We start from the raw sequence: 19,802 nt of genomic DNA, 5'->3' as shown, positions 1-19,802 counted from the left end.
TGCCTGGCCACGGCTGGTCAAGTCAAATGCGCCGGTGAAGCTGTTGTCCCGTATTATGGGTGAGTAGATGTACGCGCAATGCGCAGCTTAAAACGTGTCCTCATTTATCGTACTTGACTGTACTCGGGACGGGCTGGCTTTTGCTGCACGCGAAACGAAATCCCGTGAGGTTCCAGCAAACGCGGAAGAATACGCAGTGTAATGTTAACATGGGGTTTATTCTTATGATGGAGTATACATATCTCTTCTCTTCGCATGATTGAAAATTAAAATATCTTTCAGTTCCACTACATGGCCACTAAGTCGTGTGTAGTCTCAATTTGCTGGCTACGTTTCCTTTGGCTACGTCCCTGAACGACGGCAGGAGCAGACAAAACAGCAGACGAAAAAGCTTGCTGTAGTGCTAGCGCCGAAGCGGAGAGCAAACGAACTTGCTTTGATGGACCACTGTTTTTTTTTTTGTGTATTTGGCCTTTGAGTGTGTACTCAATTTAGCCATCGGCAACACATAGTGACGATGTACACATAATTGAATAAACAAATACAGAAATGCATATTTACAAGAATAAAAAGCTTAACTGTTACAGTTTTGTACATACTGTTTTAAAAATTGAATTGAATTGAATTGGAAAATAATTTAAAGTGTCTTGGCTTACAGTTCACACCAATTCTGAAATATCTCCATCAGCAAGACATGTTTATAATTTACGTACACCATTAAAACCTACAGATTGTGACCAGTACCCTTGATGAAGTTAACTATCACTTTATACAGACGAACGTCTTTAGTGCACAAAAGAGAAGAAGCTGATTGAGGAAGATGGTAGCCCATACTCAGCAATGTCTTCAGAAAGACCAACCGCTCACGGTCGAAATTTGGGGCACATAAATAAGATGCGGTTGACATCAATTTCCGACTCAGGACCGCACTCACAGGCTGGTGAACTGTAAACGTTGATCCGATGTAGATGTTGAGGGAAAGAGGCATGATTGAAGCGGAGTCTTATGACGGTAGAAATCGTGGATCGGTCCAGATGTGTCCTCATGAACCACGGCTGTGAAGGAATCCGAGGTTGTAGCACTGCGTAATAACCACATTTTGTCTGTTGAGAAACGTTCCACGTTTCCTGCCATTGTTGTCTTGCGTGATCCTTGACTGCACGTAAGTAGTCTGTATAAGGAAGGTGCACATCCAGGACGGTGCCTCAGGTTGCCGCTTGTTTGGCTAATGCGTCAACTTCGTCATTATGGAGGATACCACAGTGGGAAGGTACCCACAGCAAATGGATCGTCCGGCCCGTGCGTGTGCTGCGAACATATTCAGATATCACACCCAAGATATAACTGTTGGTTGTTTTGTTCCATCGACTGTACTGAATCTTTTTAAGAACGCTTTGCGAGTCAGATACTATCAATACCTTGGGGAAGGAAGTGCTAGAGACAAACTTAAGTGCTTCCAAAACTGCCCACTGTCTCCGCCGTAAAAACAGAAGTGCTCGTAGGCAGTTTGAAGGTTTTGCGGATCTGGGTCTGAGGGCAGGAAAAAGCGAATCCTGTACACTCTTCTTGCGGAATTTTGGAGCCATCGGTAAATACACAGAGAAAACCCGGCCATTGTGCTTGAACGAGACGAAGCCAACGTTGACATTAGTACTGTCCAATCAGGTCGAACTTAAATAATGGACTGGGATCTGGGAGCAGAGCGTTTGAAGATCATATTCAAAAACAGGTAGATGCGCTGAACGCCGTATAGAATGTATGACAGGTGACCAAGTGTCAAAGCTGGCACAAACGGCTGGCACTTTATTCCTTCTGTGGGATGCAATCCACAGTCTATAAATGCAGTCTCTACTTGGATTGACGGAACTGTCCATAATGGCCATGGCTTGAATGTAGAATTTGTCGGATAACATTTGTGAGTAATGCTCAAGAGCATCTCCCCAGCTTCTATTAAAAGGGCGTTGGTGGGTGTCGACCGCATGGCTCCAAGACAGGTATGAATGGCTCTATACTGAAGAGTATATAATTTGGAGAGATGAATCTTGGACGCAGTGTGGTACAATTGACAGCAATAGTCAAATCGAAATCGAATTATCTCCCGGTACATGGTGAGTAAGGCACTTTGGTGCGATCCCCACCAGACACGAGTGAGTGATATGATTACGTTTAAACCTTCTTCGCACTTGGTAACGGTGGATCGGATGTGGGGCACCCAGCTTAACCGAGAGTCAAAAATCATCCCCAGAAATCGAACGTGAGATTTTATTTGGAAGGTGTGCTTGCCACAGGTAATGTGATCTTCAGTGCGAGCTGTCGTCGACTTGGGAATGACTGCTGATTTCTCAGACGAGATCTCCAGCCCATTGACAGAGAGCCACTCATCGATGTGTGCGATGGTTGTGGTTAATGCCGTTTTGGCCTGAAGATATGAAGCAGCAGTAGAATAAACATAAACTCCTGGAAATGGAAAAAAGAACACATTGACACTGGTGTGTCAGACCCACCATACTTGCTCCCGACACTGCGAGAGGGCTGTACAAGCAATGATCACACGCACGGCACAGCGGACACACCAGGAACCGCGGTGTTGGCCGTCGAATGGCGCTAGCTGCGCAGCATTTGTGCACCGCCGCCGTCAGTGTCAGCCAGTTTGCCGTGGCATACGGAGCTCCATCGCAGTCTTTAACACTGGTAGCATGCCACGACAGCGTGGACGTGAACCGTATGTGCAATTGACGGACTTTGAGCGAAAGCGTATAGTGGGCATGCGGGAGGCCGGGTGGACGTACCGCCGAATTGCTCAACACGTGGGGCGTGAGGTCTCCACAGTACATCGATGTTGTCGCCAGTGGTCGGCGGAAGGTGCACGTGCCCGTCGACCTGGGACCGGACCACAGCGACGCACGGATGCACGCCAAGACCGTAGGATACTACGCAGTGCCTTAGGAGACCGCACCGTCACTTCCCAGCAAATTAGGGACGCTGTTGCTCCTGGGGTATCGGCGAGGACCATTCGGAACCGTCTCCATGAAGCTGGGCTACGGTCCCACACACCGTTAGGCCGTCTTCCGCTCACGCACCAACATCGTGCAGCCCGCCTCCAGTGGTGTCGCGACAGGCGAGAATGGAGGGACGAATGGAGACGTGTCGTCTTCAGCGATGAGAGTCGCTTCTGCCTTGGTGCCAATGATGGTCGTATGCGTGTTTGGCGCCGTGCAGGTGAGCGCCACAATCAGGACTGCATACGACCGAGGCACTCAGGGCCAACACCCGGCATCGTGGTGTGGAGAGCGATCTCCTACACTTGCCGTACACCTCTGGTGATTGTCGAGGGGAAACTGAATAGTGCACGGTACATCCAAACCGTCATCGAACCCATCGTTCTACCATTCCTAGACCGGCAAGGGAACTTGCTGTTCCAACAGGACATTGCACGTCCGCGTGTATCCCGTGCCACCCAAGTGCTCTAGAAGGTGTAAGTCAACTACCCTGGCCAGCAAGATCTCTGGATCATTCCCCCATTGAGCATGTTTGGGACTGGATGAAGCTTCGTCTCACGCGGTGTGCACGTCCAGCACGAACGCTGGTCCAACTGAGGCGCCAGGTGGAAATGGCATGGCAAGCCGTTCCATAGGACTACATCCAGCATCTCTACGATCGTCTCCATGGGAGAATAGCAGCCTGCATTGCTGCGAAATGTGGATGTACACTGTACTAGTGCCGGCATTGTGCATGCTCTGTTGCCTGTGTCTATGTGCCTGTGGTTCTGTCAGTGTGATCATGTGATGTATCTGATCCCAGGAATGTGTCAATAAAGTTTCCCCTTCCTGGGACAATGAATTCCCGGTGTTCTTATTTCAATTTCCAGGAGTGTATATCATCAGCATACTGTAGGATTTTTGTGTGGGGAGTAAGTATGCGTTCTAGGTCGTGCGTATATAGAGTATACAGGAGAGGCTGTTGGTATGAGAACCGAAGAAGACCAAATGCTACCTGCTCACGCTCGCGCAACGTTTACACCACACAGAAATCTCGTTCTCTTCTTTTCGCTCCGGTGTGCAGCGGGCTCGCTGTATTCCGACAGCGGAAAGATAACTTGTCCACTTTTCTGTGCCAGTGGCGGGGTAATTTTGCACTCGGGTGAGTTTGCGTGCCGAGGTCAGCTCTGTGGTGCCGGAGCGTGCCACACAAAAGGCCGGAATTAACGCCGGAGAGCCACAAATTTTATCGAGAGAAATAAATCACAAAAGGCTGCCTTTCGCTGACCGCGCAAATATTTATGGAGTTACCTGTGCGGGCCTGGGAGTGCGGGCGGGGGTGGGTGGGGGGGCGAGGCGGGAGGATGCATTGTTTTTTTTTTTTTTAATTGAACTAATGGCCGATTTCGCGCCATTGCAATCACATCTCCAGGGCTTGTGCCGTACCCATCCTCGCCAGAAACTAAGACCCACTACCATTAAGAGCTTCTTTACGCGGTTGCGTTACGTAACCGAGCACGTCTTTAGCTCTGGTACTGGTTACGGCTCACAGAGACACACACATCCACAGAGACACAGGGGCGTCGCAGATGGCCTAAAGAGCATCCCAGACCGTTCCAGAGTGACTCAGGGAGCTACAACACCAAGAAGAATCGCTTTGGGCAAGATCAACGTGGAGTCTTTTTATTCAAGGTCAACACTTAATTTACGATAATACAGAGTTAACCCACCAAGAAGCATCTTCAACACAACCATGTCCTTTACACCAAAAATATAAAGCGTTAGCACATCATCTAACCTCCTGCGAGCACGAGTACGTATAAACAAAGTTTGCGCAGCAACTAAAGGCTATAGACAACGTTCAGTTGCTGGTATAACAGCGAAGAATACAGTTAAAGTTAGTCAACTTAAAGATTTAGCCGGCCGAAGTGGCCGAGCGGTTCTAGGCGCTACAGTCTGAAACCGCGCGACCGCTACGGTCGCAAGTTCGAATCCTGCCACGGGCATGGATGTGCGTGATGTCCTTAGGTTAGTTAGGCTCAAGTAGTTCTATGTTCTAGGGGACTGATGACCTCAGCAGTTGGAAGTCCCATAGTGCTGAGAGCCATTTTTTAAAGGTTTAAGGTCAAATGAGTTTTGCAAATTTTTTAATTTTGTTAACGAAAATTTTGTGGTTAAATGCTTCGATTACCTGTAAAACACAGTTTATATACAGGGTGATTCACAAAGATTACCACAACTTTAAAAATGTGTATTTAATGAAAGAAACATAATATAACCTTCTGTTATACATCATTACAAAGAGTATTTAAAAAGGTTCTTTTCACTCAAAAACAAGTTCAGAGATGTTCAATATGGCCCCCTCCAGACACTCGAGCAATATCAACCCGATACTCCAACTCGTTCCACACTCTCTGTAGCATATCAGGCGTAACAGTTTGGATAGCTGCTGTTATTTGTCGTTTCAAATCATCAATGGTGGCTGGGAGAGGTGGCCGAAACACCATATCCTTAACATACCCCCATAAGAAAAAATCGCAGGGGGTAAGACCAGGGCTTCTTGGAGGCCAGTGATGAAGTGCTCTGTCACGGGCTGCCTGGCGGCCGATCCATCGCCTCGGGTAGTTGACGTTCAGGTAGCTACAGACAGATAAGTGCCAATGTGGTGGCGCTCCATCCTGCTGAAATACGAATTGTTGTGCTTCTTGTTCGAGCTGAGGGAACAGCCAATTCTCTGACATCTCCAGATATTGTAGTCCAGTTACAGCAGCACCTCCGAAGAAAAAGGGACCAAAAACTTTATTGGCTGAAATGGCACAGAAGACGTTCACCTTAGGCGAGTCACGTACGTACTGAGTTGTTTCCCGCGGATTCTCAGTGCCCCATATACAGACATTGTGACGGTTGACTTTCCCATTAGTGTGGAAAGATGCTTCATCACTAAACACAATCTTTGAAACGAAAGATTCATCTGTTTCCATTTGAGCAAGGATAAAATCACAGAAATCGATTCTTTTAACCTTATCAGCTGCAGACAGTGCTTGAACCAATTTCAGACGATAAGGTTCCATAACTAACCTTTTTCGTAGGACTCTCCATACAGCTGATTGTGGAATTTGCAGCTCTCTGCTAGCTCTGCGAGTCGATTTTCCTGGGCTGCGAACAAATGCTTGCTGGATGCGTGCTACATTTTCATCACTCGTTCTCGGCCGTCCAGAACTTTTCCCTTTGCACAAACACCCATTCTCTGTTAACTGTTTATACTAACGTTTAATACACCACCTATCAGGAGGTTTAACACCATACTTCTTTCGAAATGCACGCTGAACAACTGACGTCGATTCACTCCTGCCGTACTCAATAACACAAAAAGCTTTCTGTTGAGCGGTCGCCATCTTAGCACCAACTGACGCTGACGCCTAGTCAACAGCGCCTCAAGCGAACAAATGTAGAACTAAATGAAACTTTATAGCTCCCTTAATTCGCCGACAGATAGTGCTTAGCTCTGCCTTTTGTCGTTGCAGAGTATTAAATTCCTAAAGTTGTGGTATTCTTTTTGAATCACCCTGTATTGTTAAATAAACAGATTGTATGAAAAGAGAGTTATATTGGAGGTTCCTCCCTTCCATAACTCCCAATTACGGCGTATGGGGTATCTTTTGCGTTTTTATGCGGTTGTTGGCCTCATTACGATCAGAAACCGGTGTTATTTTGCTTTTTATGCTGGTTTTGGCCCCAGGACAATTAAAAACCGATATCATTATATCAGTCTTGCCGCACTCGCCTTGTGACGGTATGATGGACGCACGAAGCGAAGCAGACCGGGTCGCTTGTCCAGGTATGAAATAGCGGGGAAGAAAATAAACAGGAGACAGAGCGAAATGAATGAGTCACACACTTAGAGAGAGAGAGAGAGGGAGAGAAGGGCGAAACTTTGTTCCGCTGCTGAGTTTTACGGAGCTGTTTATGTGGACTTATTACGTCGCGCTTTATGGAGGTCGGGCTCTTCGGAAGGGCATAAAAAAGTGCCCCCTGGTTGGCTATACTGTAACGCGACGCTAACGGAGCGACGAGAATGGGTTTTTTTAAAGTTTCGCCGCTCGCCGGCCGACCACACACTGCGAGAAAGAGATAAAATTGTTCAGCCGAGCAAAGGTCCGACCCTATAGACAGACACACACACACACGCACACACGAAGTCTGCGGAAATAATTTGTAGGGCATCCCCGGGTCGAGAGCCAAAAACTCACACGGGACGCCTGTGATTGTCCTGGATGGCAAAGACGTAACGCAGTATTTCTAACATTGCGCTTTAGTAGTGTTATCCCGAAGGGTCGGTATGAGTGCACAGGACCATAATGTAACATCGATTCACTGTGCACCGCTTTTCCTTTTTTCTTTTATTTTTTGCCGATGCTGTATGCGTGGGAGGAGGTGGGGGGGGGGAGGGTTCGTCAGGATTCTCATTGGTTTGACGCGGCCTAACACAACCTCTTGATCTAAGAATTTCACTCAGAGTCTTCTGTTAGTTGGTGGCTGTACTAGGATGTTTTGAAAGATGGTGGGTTACCACGTGGGGGCTCGCCTTCGGGAAGAACGCTGGTGGTGGTGATCAAGCAAATGTTCCAGAATTCGAATCAAGAACAGCTGCCAACATGAGTAACGTACGAGGGTCGGTCAAAAAGTAATGCCTCCCATTTTTTTTCTACTTAAAAAAATTAAGTTAAGTGAAAAATTTGAATTTGGCGCCATTCCTCAAACCTTCTTCTGCAATCCACTGCAGTAGTAACTTTCTGTGTCAACAGGTGGCAGCACAGCAGAAGTTTGTAAGATGGCCGACATCGATGTTCGTTTGAGACAGCGTTGTGTGACTGAATTCTTGAATGCAGAAGGTGAAACGCCCTTACGCATTCATGAAAGACTGAAGAAGGTGTATGGTGTTGTGACAGTGGATGTCAGCACTGTTAGACGATGGGTTCGTCGTTGTAAGGAAGCTGAAGGGCAAACACCGTTGACTGACGAAAAGCGGAGCGGCAGGCCGGTGAGTGTAGTGACTCCACACAACATTCAGCAAGTTGATGACATCATTCGTGGTGACCGTCGGGTGACTGCAGATGAAGTGTGTCGCATTATTTCTCTTAGTAAAGGCAGTGTGATCACGATTATTAAACAATTGGGGTACTCAAAAGTTTGTGCACGGTGGGTTCCAAGAATGTTAACCGATCAGAATAAAGAGGCAAGGAAAACAATAGCCTCCCAACACTTGCAGCGCTTCCGTTTGGAGCGAGATGAGTTTCTGAAAAAAATTGTGACCGGGGACGAAACATGGGTGCATTTTTTTGAACCCGAATCAAAGAGGCAGTCAATGGAGTGGCGTCACACAAGCTCGCCGAGGAAGAAAAAATTCAAAACTGTGCGATCGGCAGGGAAAGTTATGGCAACAGTTTTCTGGGATACAGAGGGTGTGATTCTGGTTGATTTTTTGGAGCAGGGATGCACAATAAATTCTGTTCAATACGTCACAACCCTCAAAAAACTTAAAGCACGTCTTCAGCGAGTTCGCCCAACAAAATCAATGGCAGATGTTCTTCTTTTGCATGACAATGCAAGACCACACACCAGTCGTCACACCTCTGACGAGATTGTCAAAATTGGATGGGAAGTTTTGCCTCATCCCCCACACAGCCCTGACCTGGCACCATCAGACTTCCATCTGTTCGGGCCACTAAAAGAAGCTCATCGTGGGATTCATTTTGAAGATGAGGAGGCCGTCAAAACATCCGTGCGTCAATGGCTTAGGAAGCAGAGCTGTGATTTTTACCGTGCTGGGATACATGCCCTTGTTCGAAGATGGACCAAAACTGTAGAGATGGGCGGAGATAACATTGAAAAATGACAAAATGATCCTCAATGTTGTGGTTTTCAACCTATGTAATTGCATTTAAATTTCCTGACAATTAAACGTAGAAAAAAAAAATAGGAGGCATTACTTTTTGACTGACCCTCGTAGAAGTAAATATCCTCGGAGTGGTGAAGCATCACTTAATAAAAGCAAGTCTTCTGGTCCAGACTGTATACCAATTAGGCTCCTTTCAGAGTACGCTGGTGCATTAGCTCCGTACTTAACAATAATATACAACCGTGGGCGCTCCAGGAAAGATACGTACCCAAAGACTGGAAAGTTGCGCAGGTCACACCAATATTCAAGAAAGGTAGCAGGAGTAATCCACTGAACTACATGCCCAAATCGTTAACGTCGATATGCAGCGGGATTTTAGAAGATATATTGCGTTCGAACATTACGAATTACCTCGAAGAAAACGGTCTATTGCCACACACTTAACACAGCTTTAGAAAACATCGTTCTTACGAAACACAACTAGCTCTTTATTCACATGAAGTGTTGAGTGCCATTGACAAATTTCAAAACATTTTACGTTAACAAGGCATTTCAGATTGATTCCGTATTTCTGGATTTCCAGAAGGCTTTTGACACTGTACCTCACAAGCGGCTTATAGTGAAAGTGCGTGCTTATGGAATATCGTCTCAGTTATGTGACTGGATTTGTTATTTCCTGTCAGAGAGGTCACAGTTCGTAGTACTTGACGGAAAGTCATCGAGTAAAACACAAGTGATTTCTGGCGTTCCCCAAGGTAGTGCTATATGCCCTTTGCTGTTCCTTATCTATATAAACGATTTGGGAGACAATCTGAGCAGCCATCTTACGTTGTTTGCGGATGAAGCTGTCGTTTATCGACTAATAAAGTCATCAGAAGATCAAAATAAATTGCAAAACGATGTAGAAAAGATATCTGAATGGTGCGAAATTGGCGGTTGACCCTAAATAACGAAAAGTGTGAGGTCATCCACATGAGTGCTAAAAGGAATTCGCTAAACTACGGTTAGACGATAAATCAGTCTAAAGTCCGTAAATTCAACTAAATACCTAGATATTACAATTACGAACAACTTAATGTCGAAGAAGCACAAAGAAAATGTTGTGGGGAAGGCTAACGAAAGACTGCGTTTTATTGGCAGGAAGCTTAGAAAATGTAACAGACCTACTAAGGAGACAGCCTACACTTCGCTTGTCCGTCCTCTTTTAGAATACTGCGGTGCGGTGTGGGATCAAATGGTTAAAAAAATGGTTCAAATGGCTCTGAGCACTATGGGTCTCAACTGCTTAGGTCATCAGTCCCCTAGAACTTAGAACTACTTAAACATAACTGACCTAAGGACATCACACACATCGATGCCCGAGGCAGGATTCGAACCTGCAACCGTAGCAGTCGCACGGTTCCGGACTGCGCGCATAGAACATCAAATGGTTCAAATGGCTCTCAGCACTATGGGACTTAACTTCTGAGGTCATCAGTCCGCTAGAACTTAGAACTACTTAAACATACCGGCCGGCGGTGTGCGATATTTACCAGATAGGGCTGGCGGAGTACGTCGACAAAGTTCAAAGAAGGGCAGCACTTTTTGTATCATCGCGAAATAAGGGAGGGAGTGTCACTGAAATGACACAGAATGGACATCATTAAAAGAAAGGCGTTTTTCGTTGCGACGGAATGTTCTCACGAAATTCAGATCACCAACTTCCCCCACCCAATGCGAAAATATTTTGTTGACACCGACCTACATAGGAAGAAACGATCACCTCGATAAAATAAGGTAAATCAGAGCCCGTACTGAAAGATATAGGTGTTCGTTATTTCGGCGCGTCATACGAGATTGGAATAATAGAGAATTGTGAAGGTGGTTCAATGAATCCTCTCCCAGGCACTTAAACTTGATTTGCAGAGTATCCGTGTAGATGTATATGTGGGAAACAGGCTAAAGGCCACATCCAAATTGTTTGGATGGCCATCCTTCCTCGTGTATTGTATACCCGACAGGTTCACCTCCCCGAATCCCAAAACCGGCACTGTAACGAGGTCAGTTCTCCAAGTAGTTACTTCAGTATTCCTACTTTCTGAGTCTGTACGTGGTCAAACCGTGGTTCGTCATGTGGGAATACATTTTCTCAGTGAGGCAGAAAATTTCCGTTTCCACTAACGCATAAAGATCGGTCATTGCAGAATAACCCCCTGTTCGTAACGTCATTCCATTTGTCCACCTGCGACGGTGATTCGACTCTAATCACCTGACTATCGACAGAACTTACCTGACTTCCATCGCGTCCGCCTTTCTAATGTAACCCAAAAACCTGATATGTGCCATTTTTAAAATAGTTTTTGCATTACTGCTCATTTACCCTGGTGTAGAAAATGAAAACAGCAAACTGCTATTCCCCCATCCTGTGTCTTATTCACGTTTATAATCGCACGAACTGTCAACCAGATGTCTATACGATCGTGTTATGCGCGGAAGGTGGCATTCAAATCAACGGACAGCCATGTCAACGGAGAGGTCAGGGCTCCTATCAAACGGGATACTGTTTGCCGGATACTCCCACGAGCAAAGTGGCTGCGTACACAGTCACAGGCGGTGCAATAAGCCCCACAGAAGATACCTATCAGACTCTCTGTGTTGGAGAGCCACGGGAAGAAAGGGAACCAGGGCAGTCGCATACTCGATGGCTTAATGTGAACTGTTCTGCTGTTTCTCGGATGTGAGGACAGTTTTATAGAGACTGAAACCGTATCCCGAAGACCTGGGGAGCAACGACCGCGTGTGATTTCAGAAGAGGGGACCGTTATCTGGCTGTAAGGGCACGACATCACCGCCTTAGTACTGCACGGCAACTGGCATCTGAGCTCGCAGCATCCCCTGGACGTGTTGGATCGATCCGAAAGGTGTACAGAAGGCTTCAGCAGAGTGGCCTTTATTGCTGCAGACCTGCTATCTGTTTACCTCTGGCGTGTCTTCACAGAAGGGGACGCTGGACGCCTACAGTGGAGCTGTCAACATGCTACTAAGACAGTCGAACAGTGGGCTAATGTTGTTTTCACAGATGAGTCCCGATTTGGTCTGGAAAGTGATTCTCGATGGATTCGCATGCGGACGGAACGTGGAACTCGATTTCTGAACTCAAACATTATGGAAGGATACCGATATCGAGGAGGATTGTATTGACCACTGGAACCTCTACTCATCAAACTTCCCGGCAGATTAAAACTGTGTGCCGGACCGAGACTCGAACTCGGGACCTTTGCCTTTTGCGGGCAAGTGCTCTACCAACTGAGCTACCCAAGCACGACTCACGCTCCGTCCTCACAGCTTTTTACTTCTGCCAGTACCTCGTCTCCTACCTCTCCTGCGAACCTTGCAGAACTAGCACTCCTGAAAGAAAGGATATTCCCGAGACATGGCTTAGCCACAGCCTGGGGGATGTTTCACGAACGAGATTTTCACTCTGCAGCGGAGTGTGTGCTGATATGAAACTTCCTGGCAGATTAAAACTGTGTTCCGGACCGAGACACTATTCATGAAATTGTACTGATGAATAAGCGAAGGTTTGACTGCTGTCAGGTACCGGATGAGATCTTGCGACCTCATTTGCGGTTCTTGCGAGGTGCTGTGGATCCAGACTTCGTACTGATAGACGATAATTTTTCAATATTTTTTTTTCAATCCCTATGGGATACTAAAAGGTATCAGATAGATTATATAATGGTAAGACAGAGATTTAGGAATCAGGTTTTAAATTGGAGGACATTTCCAGGGGCAGATGTGGACTCTGACCACAATCTATTGGTTATGACCTGTAGATTAAAACTGAAGAAACTGCAAAAAGGTGGGAATTTAAGGACATGGGATCTGGATAAACTGAAGGAACCAGAGGTTGTACAGAGTTTCAGAGAGAGCATAAGGGAACAATTGACAGGAATAGGGGAAAGAAATACAGTAGAAGAAGAATGGGTAGCTCTGAGGGATGTAGTAGTGAAGGCAGCAGAGGATAAAGTAGGTACAAAGACGAGGGCTGCTAGAAATCCTTGGGTAACAGAAGAAATATTGAATTTAATTGATGAAAGGAGAAAATATAAAAATGCAGTAAATGAAGCAGCCAAAAAGGAATACAGACGTCTCAAAAATGAGATCGACAGGAAGTGCTAAATGGCTAAGCAGGGATGGCTAGGCGACAAATGTAAGGATGTAGAGGCTTATCTCACTAGGGGTAAGATAGATACTGCCTACAGGAAAATTAAAGAGACCTTTGGAGAGAAGAGAACCACTTGTATGAATATCAAGAGCTCAGATGGTAACCGAGTTCTAAGCAAAGAAGGGAAGGCAGAAAGGTGGAAGGAGTATATAGAAGGTTTATACAAGGGCGATGTACTTGAGGACAATATTATGGAAATGGAAGAGGATGTAGATGAAGACGAAATGGGAGATACGATACTGCGTGAAGAGTTCGACAGAGCACTGAAAGACCTGAGTCAAAACAAGGCCCCCGAAGTAGACAACATTCCACTAGAACTACTGACGGCCTTGGGAGAGCCAGTCATGACAAAACTCTACCAGCTGGCGAGCAAGATGTATGAGACAGGCGAAATACCCTCAGACTTCAAGAAGAATATAATAATTCCAATCCCACAGAAAGCAGGTGCTGACAGATGTGAAAATTACCGAACTATCAGTTTAATAAGTCACAGCTGGAAAATACTAACGCGAATTCTTTGCAGACGACTGGAAAAACTGGTAGATGCGGACCTCGGGGAGGATCAGTTTGGATTCCGTAGAAATGTTGGAACACGTGTGGCAATACTGACCTTACGACTTATCCTAGAAGAAAGATTAAGAAAAGGCAAACCTACGTTTCTAGCATTTGTAGACTTAGAGAAAGCTTTTGACAATGTTGACTGGAATACTCTCTTTCAAATTCTAAAGGTGGCAGGGGTAAAATACAGAGAGCGAAAGGCTATTTACAATTTGTACAGAAAGCAGATGGCAGTTATAATAGTTGAGGGGCATGAAAGGGAAGCAGTGGTTGGGAAGGGAGTGAGACAGGGTTGTAGCCTCTCCCTGATGTTATTCAATCTGTATATTGAGCAAGCAGTAAAGAAAACAAAAGAAAAATTTGGAGTAGGAATTAAAATTCATGGAGAAGAAGTAAAAACTTTGAGGTTCGCCGATGACATTGTAATTCTGTCAGAGACGGCAAAGGACTTGGAAGAGCAGTTGAACGGAATGGACAGTGTCTTGAAAGGAGGATATGAGATGAACATCAACAAAAGCAAAACGAGAATAATGGAATGTAGTCAAATGAAATCGGGTGATGCTGAGGGAATTAGATTAGGAAATGAGACACTTAAAGCAGTAAAAGAGTTTTGCTATTTAGGAAATAAAATAACTGATGATGGTCGAAGTAGAGAGGATATAAAATGTAGACTGGCAATGGCAAGAAAAGCGTTTCTGAAGAAGAGAAATTTGTTAACATCGAATATAGATTTATGTATCAGGAAGTATTTTCTGAAAGTATTTGTTTGGAGTGTAGCCATGTATGGAAGTGAAACATGGACGATAAATAGTTTGGACAAGAAGAGAATAGAAGCTTTCGAAATGTGGTGCTACAGAAGAATGCTCTCGATAAGGTGTATAGATCACGTAACTAATGAGGAGGTACTGAATAGGATTGGGGAGAAGAGAAGTTTGTGGCACAACTTGACTAGAAGAAGGGACCGGTTGGTAGGCCATGTTCTGAGGCATCAAGGGATCACAAATTTAGCATTGAAGGACAGTGTGGAGGGTAAAAATCGTAGAGGGAGACCAAGAGATGAATACACTAAGCAGATTCAGAAGGATGTAGGTTGGAGTGGGTACTGGCAGATGAAGAGGCTTGCACAGGATAGAGTAGCATGGAGAGCTGCGTCAAACCAGTCTCTGGACTGAAGACAACAACAACATGGGACCAAACTGCTGAGGTCATCAGTCCCTAAGCTTACACACTACTTAACCTAAATAATCCTAGGGACAAACACACACACACCCATGCCCGAGAGAGGACTCGAACCTCCGACGGGTGAGAGCCGCGCGAACCGTGGCAATGCGCCTGAGACCACGCGGCTGGACGATAATGCCCGACCTCATAGAGCGCGGGTGGTTGATGTTTTCCTCGGAAACGGTACGGCCGCGTTGGCGGAGCCGTTCTAGGCGCTTCACTCCGAAACCGAGCGACTGCTAAGATCGCAGGTTGGAATCCTGCCTCGGGCACGGATGTGTGTGATGTCCTTAGGTTAGTTAGGTTTAAGTAGTTCTAAGTTCTAGGCGACTGATGACCTCAGACGTTAAGGCCCACAGTGCTCAGAGCAATTTGAACCATTTTTTTCCCCCTTGGTTATGGAAGACACTGCTCGCATGACGTGGCCTGCTCGCTCTCCCGATTTGAATCGCACAGAGCATGTCTGGGATACACTAAGGAGAGGGGTTGCATCGCGGCAACATCCACCAACCAGCCTCCAAGACTTGCGAGCGCCACTGCAGGAAGAGTGGGCGACACTGCCTTGACAAGAGACTGATGACATCATTCACAGCATCCCCCTCGTTGTCAGGGCTGCATTGATGCCACAGGTGGTCACACCCCATACTGAGCACGTTAACCAGCTGTCAGAATATGAGTGCAAGTTGGAAAAAACGAAGAACACGTTGGTCTACCGTCATGCGTGTTGCAGTTGCTTACGTTCTGTGTTATTTACATGGTTCCCACTGGTCTATCACCTGTTTATACTGTTTTACGGCAAAATAAAAGCAACCTTGCAAAATTCCTGTTTGTCGCTCTGATTTTGGACGACACTGTATGTAACATTGCCAATGCGCCGGCTGTGTGCCGCGGAGGTGAGTTCAGTTCATATATCCATCACAAAACGCAAACTTTGCTGTGTTGCTCACCAGTTTATCAATTGTCTACTAAGTACCGATAGCTGATTTAGAAAATGGAGGGTAATGCTTCGGCTTAATTGTACGCTAATAATGTCGAAATTGGGGCAAAAAGAAGAAAGAAAGTTTGCTCGATATAAGATGTGCAGAAGAAACTGAGAATTTGTTGTTGTTGTTGTTGTTGTTGTGGTCTTCAGTCCTGAGACTGGTTTGATGCAGCTCTCCAAGCTACTCTATCCTGTGCAAGCTTCTTCATCTCCCAGTACCTACCGCAACCTACATCCTTCTGAATCTGCGTAGTGAATTCATCTCTTGGTCTCCCTCTACGATTTTTACCCTCCACGCTGCCCTCCAATACTTTGGTGATCCCTTGATGCCTCAGAACACGTCCTACTAACCGATCCCTTCTTCTGGTCAAGTTGTGCCACAAACTCCTCTTCTCCCCAATCCTATTCAATACCTCCTCATTAGTTATGTGATCTACCCATCTAATCTTCAGCATTCTTCTGTAGCACCACATTTCGAAAGCTTCTATTCTCTTCTTGTCCAAGCTATTTATCGTCCATGTTTCACTTCCATACATGGCTACACTCCATAAAAATACTTTCTGAAATGTCATCCTGTCACTTAAATCTATACTCGATGTCAACAAATTTCTCTTCTTCAGAAACGCTTTCCTTGCCATTGTCAGTCTACATTTTATATCCTCTCTACTTCGATCACCATTGGTGGTATAACGTACAAAACATTTACGAATGAGGAAATTCCAGAAAATTAAGACAGCAGGTCCACATTTAGGATATATAACCTCGAATTTGAACGCATTTATTGTTCTTAACTAATAGTTAACTCAAAATCATTGTGTGTAACACTTTCTAGTACTATATTACTTTATACTTTTTAAGATATATACAATCTCTGCTCTTCTTTCCGTATAGGCTGCAAACAAGTGTCGATTCAAATGCTGTACTTTGTTCAGAAAATTTATTTACTACGTTTCATTTCCCAGCAAAGAGTCCCAGAGACAGAGAAGTCAAATGCGCCCTCATCGAATTCTAAACTTGGAAAAATGTTAGAATTATTACGAAAGGGAGTGAACGTTTGTGATATCAGAAACGGAACGTTCAACGAAATTGAAGGGCAAAGAGCATTTAGCAAACAAGAAAAGGAAGACTTGTTATCAATGATTTCTGGATGAAAAATACAAACCATTTTATGAGAACTTGTATCATATTAAGGTGGACTGACCTGTATTTTGAGTCTCTTTCTGTGTGCTGGTACTAAGACTGAAATAACCTTTCGGACTTAGCCGATTTTCGAGTAAAAGGCTACACACACACTTAGCTATGTTTAGTATTTAAGCCCTCAACAATTCATAATAGTTTGTGATGTGGAGCATCTTCAATTAAAAATAACAACCTACTCACAACTGTCCTATTTCGTGCACACGACATTGAACATTACAATGAAAACTCCTGTGATACATTTTTAATACGTCTCCTAAACAAGTTTTAGGAACAGCAGGCTTTTAGGTTACACTATCTATTGTATTTAGTTGTCTCGAGACGCAAACGAGCCGTGTATTTGTAGCTAAGTTGCAGATTAAATCTCCTCATGCAACCCTACCTACATCATTAATCAATTATTGCACGCGAATCATACATGTGTTTACTGTTTTTTTCAAAAGGCAACCTGCTCGACATCATAAATCAATCCCATAAATCAATCCTGTTTCATTCGTTAAATATCGCACAGTAATTGACTTCTAATTGCGTTTTTATAGTACGCTTATTGAAATAGCATGAGTGATTAAATATGTCCGGAATTTTATTTTCTTCTTGCGCAAGCCTTTTGTTTTTAAATAATTGCGAATATGAAAGACTGTGACGAATATTTCAGCACAATTACACGGAAATTAAAGTCATTGCGCAAAAAAGGAAAATGCCAGACATACTTAATAATTCGCGGAAATTTAATAACCGTACTACATAAACTCATACTGAATTAAATATTTAAAGAATTTTTTAAAAAAATTCCGCTCACTCAATATGAAAATAGGTGCGGCGTCGTTGATCAAAAGTATGTTTTAATTTTAACAGTATGACAATCTGTAACGAAGAAAGATTCGCCGAAATGGATAGCAATCGAAATAAAATAATGAGAACTTGTCGTGTCACTTCCGAAATAGACGGAAGTTTATCCTTTGACATTTTAAAATTTGGAATACGTTAAATTTTGTGCCCGACGTGCGTTTTTGGCTAACGGTTGTTGGGTTTTATAGATTCAGGAAATCGTTTGCCTAGAAATGGAATTTCTACCCATCATGGACGCTACGTATATTCTTATACCCTCTACTCTCACCCTCGAACAATCAAGATTAAAAAGTTACGATCTCTGCAAGTGGATGTCACTTCCGCCCTCGCTAACCAGACGGGTGTAACAATTTAGTAAAAGTCTTGGAAAAATGCAATATTAGTAGCAGGAGTACACAGAGCGACATGTCGTGAAATACTGAAACTACGAGAGCGTGCTGAAAATTAATGCCTCCGATTTTTTTATGTTAAAACTCTTGTAGCTGTTTAAATAAAACTAACTTTATTAAAACTGTACATATTTAGTCTTCATTTCTACATATTTCTCAGCGTAGTCTCCCAAGCGCCGAACACATTTCTCCCAACGAAATACCAGTTTGTTGATACCGTCGCTGTAGAATCTTCGACTTTGTTGACGGAGCAACGGTCTCAGCTACCCTTCCGCCGATTCATCGCTATCATAGTGCACGATCGTTTCTTCAAATTTTGGAAACGGATGAAAGTCGGATGGGACCAAGTCGGGATAGTATGGGTGATGATCAATGACAGATCGTGAACCGAAGGCGTTGGATTGTTGCCGATGTCACAGCGCAAGACGGGGTTCTCGCATTGTCATGCTGAAGCATAAAGTGTTCCACGTGGGGTCCAAATCTTCCAGGCTTCTGTGGTGATGCGCTACAGACGATGTCTTCGATTGTTTCTTGTGTTTACGCTTCTCCATGATTTATCGTCCCTTTCACATTAAACACTCTGAACCCGTGTTCGTTACATACTGAAAGTGCTGAATTTAACTAATGATTGTATATCAACTTGAGGTTGTATTAACTTGAAAAGAACATGAAATATGCGATTATCTAATCTGTTTTCACCTTACGTCTACATCTACATCGATACTCTGCAAATCAAACCTAAGTGTCTGGCAGAGGGTCAATCGAACCACCTCCACAATAATTGTTCATTACTCCATTCTTGAAGAGCGCGCGCAAAAAAAGCCACCACCTGTATCTTTCTCTGCGACCTCTGATTTTCATTATTTTATCACGATCGTTTCTCCACATGTACACTACTGGCCATTACAATTGCTACATCACGAAGATGATGTGCTACAGACGCGAAATTTAACCGACAGGAACAAGATGAAGTGATATGCAAATGATTAGCTTTTCAGGGCAATCACACAAGGTTGCCACCGGTGGCGACACCTACAACGTGCTGATATGAGGAAAATTTCCAACCGGTTTCTCATACACAAACATCAGTTAACCTGCGTTGCCTGGTGAAACGTTGTTGTGATGCCTCGTGTAAGCAGGACAAATGCATACCATCACGTTTCCGACTTTGATAAAGGTCGGATTGTAGCCTATCGCGATGGCCGTTTATCATATCGCGAAATTGCTGCTCGCGTTGGTCGAGATCCAATGACTGTTAGCAGAATATGGAATCGGTGGGTTCAGGAGGGTAATACGGAACGCCGTGCTGGATCCCAACGGCCTCGTATCACTAGCAGTCGAGATGACAGGCATCTTATCCGCACGGCTGTAACGGATCGTGCAGCCACGTCTCGATCCCTGAGTCAACAGATGGGGACGTTTGCCAGACAACAACCATCTGCACGAACAGTTCGACGACGTTTGCAGCAACTCGGACTATCAGCTCGGAGACCATGGCTGTGGTTACCCTTGACGCTGCATC

General features: G+C 44.8%; 1 protein-coding gene and 1 non-coding gene across 2 annotated transcripts in view; both read right to left on the bottom strand.

Moving 5' to 3' along the window:
* Positions 1-19,802, bottom strand: part of LOC126295469 (pleckstrin homology domain-containing family G member 5) — a 1,663,439-nt gene that overhangs the window by 389,931 nt on the left and 1,253,706 nt on the right. The gene's annotated exons all lie outside the window — the stretch shown is intronic.
* Positions 12,104-12,178, bottom strand: Trnal-caa (transfer RNA leucine (anticodon CAA)). Its single transcript has one exon. It is a non-coding gene; the product is annotated as a tRNA-Leu (tRNA).

Source organism: Schistocerca gregaria, chromosome 11 (assembly GCF_023897955.1).
Source record: "Schistocerca gregaria isolate iqSchGreg1 chromosome 11, iqSchGreg1.2, whole genome shotgun sequence".
Classification (NCBI taxonomy): Eukaryota; Metazoa; Arthropoda; class Insecta; order Orthoptera; family Acrididae; genus Schistocerca; species Schistocerca gregaria.
Note: the sequence above shows the minus strand (reverse complement) of the source record. Positions and strands in the feature narration are given on the sequence as shown.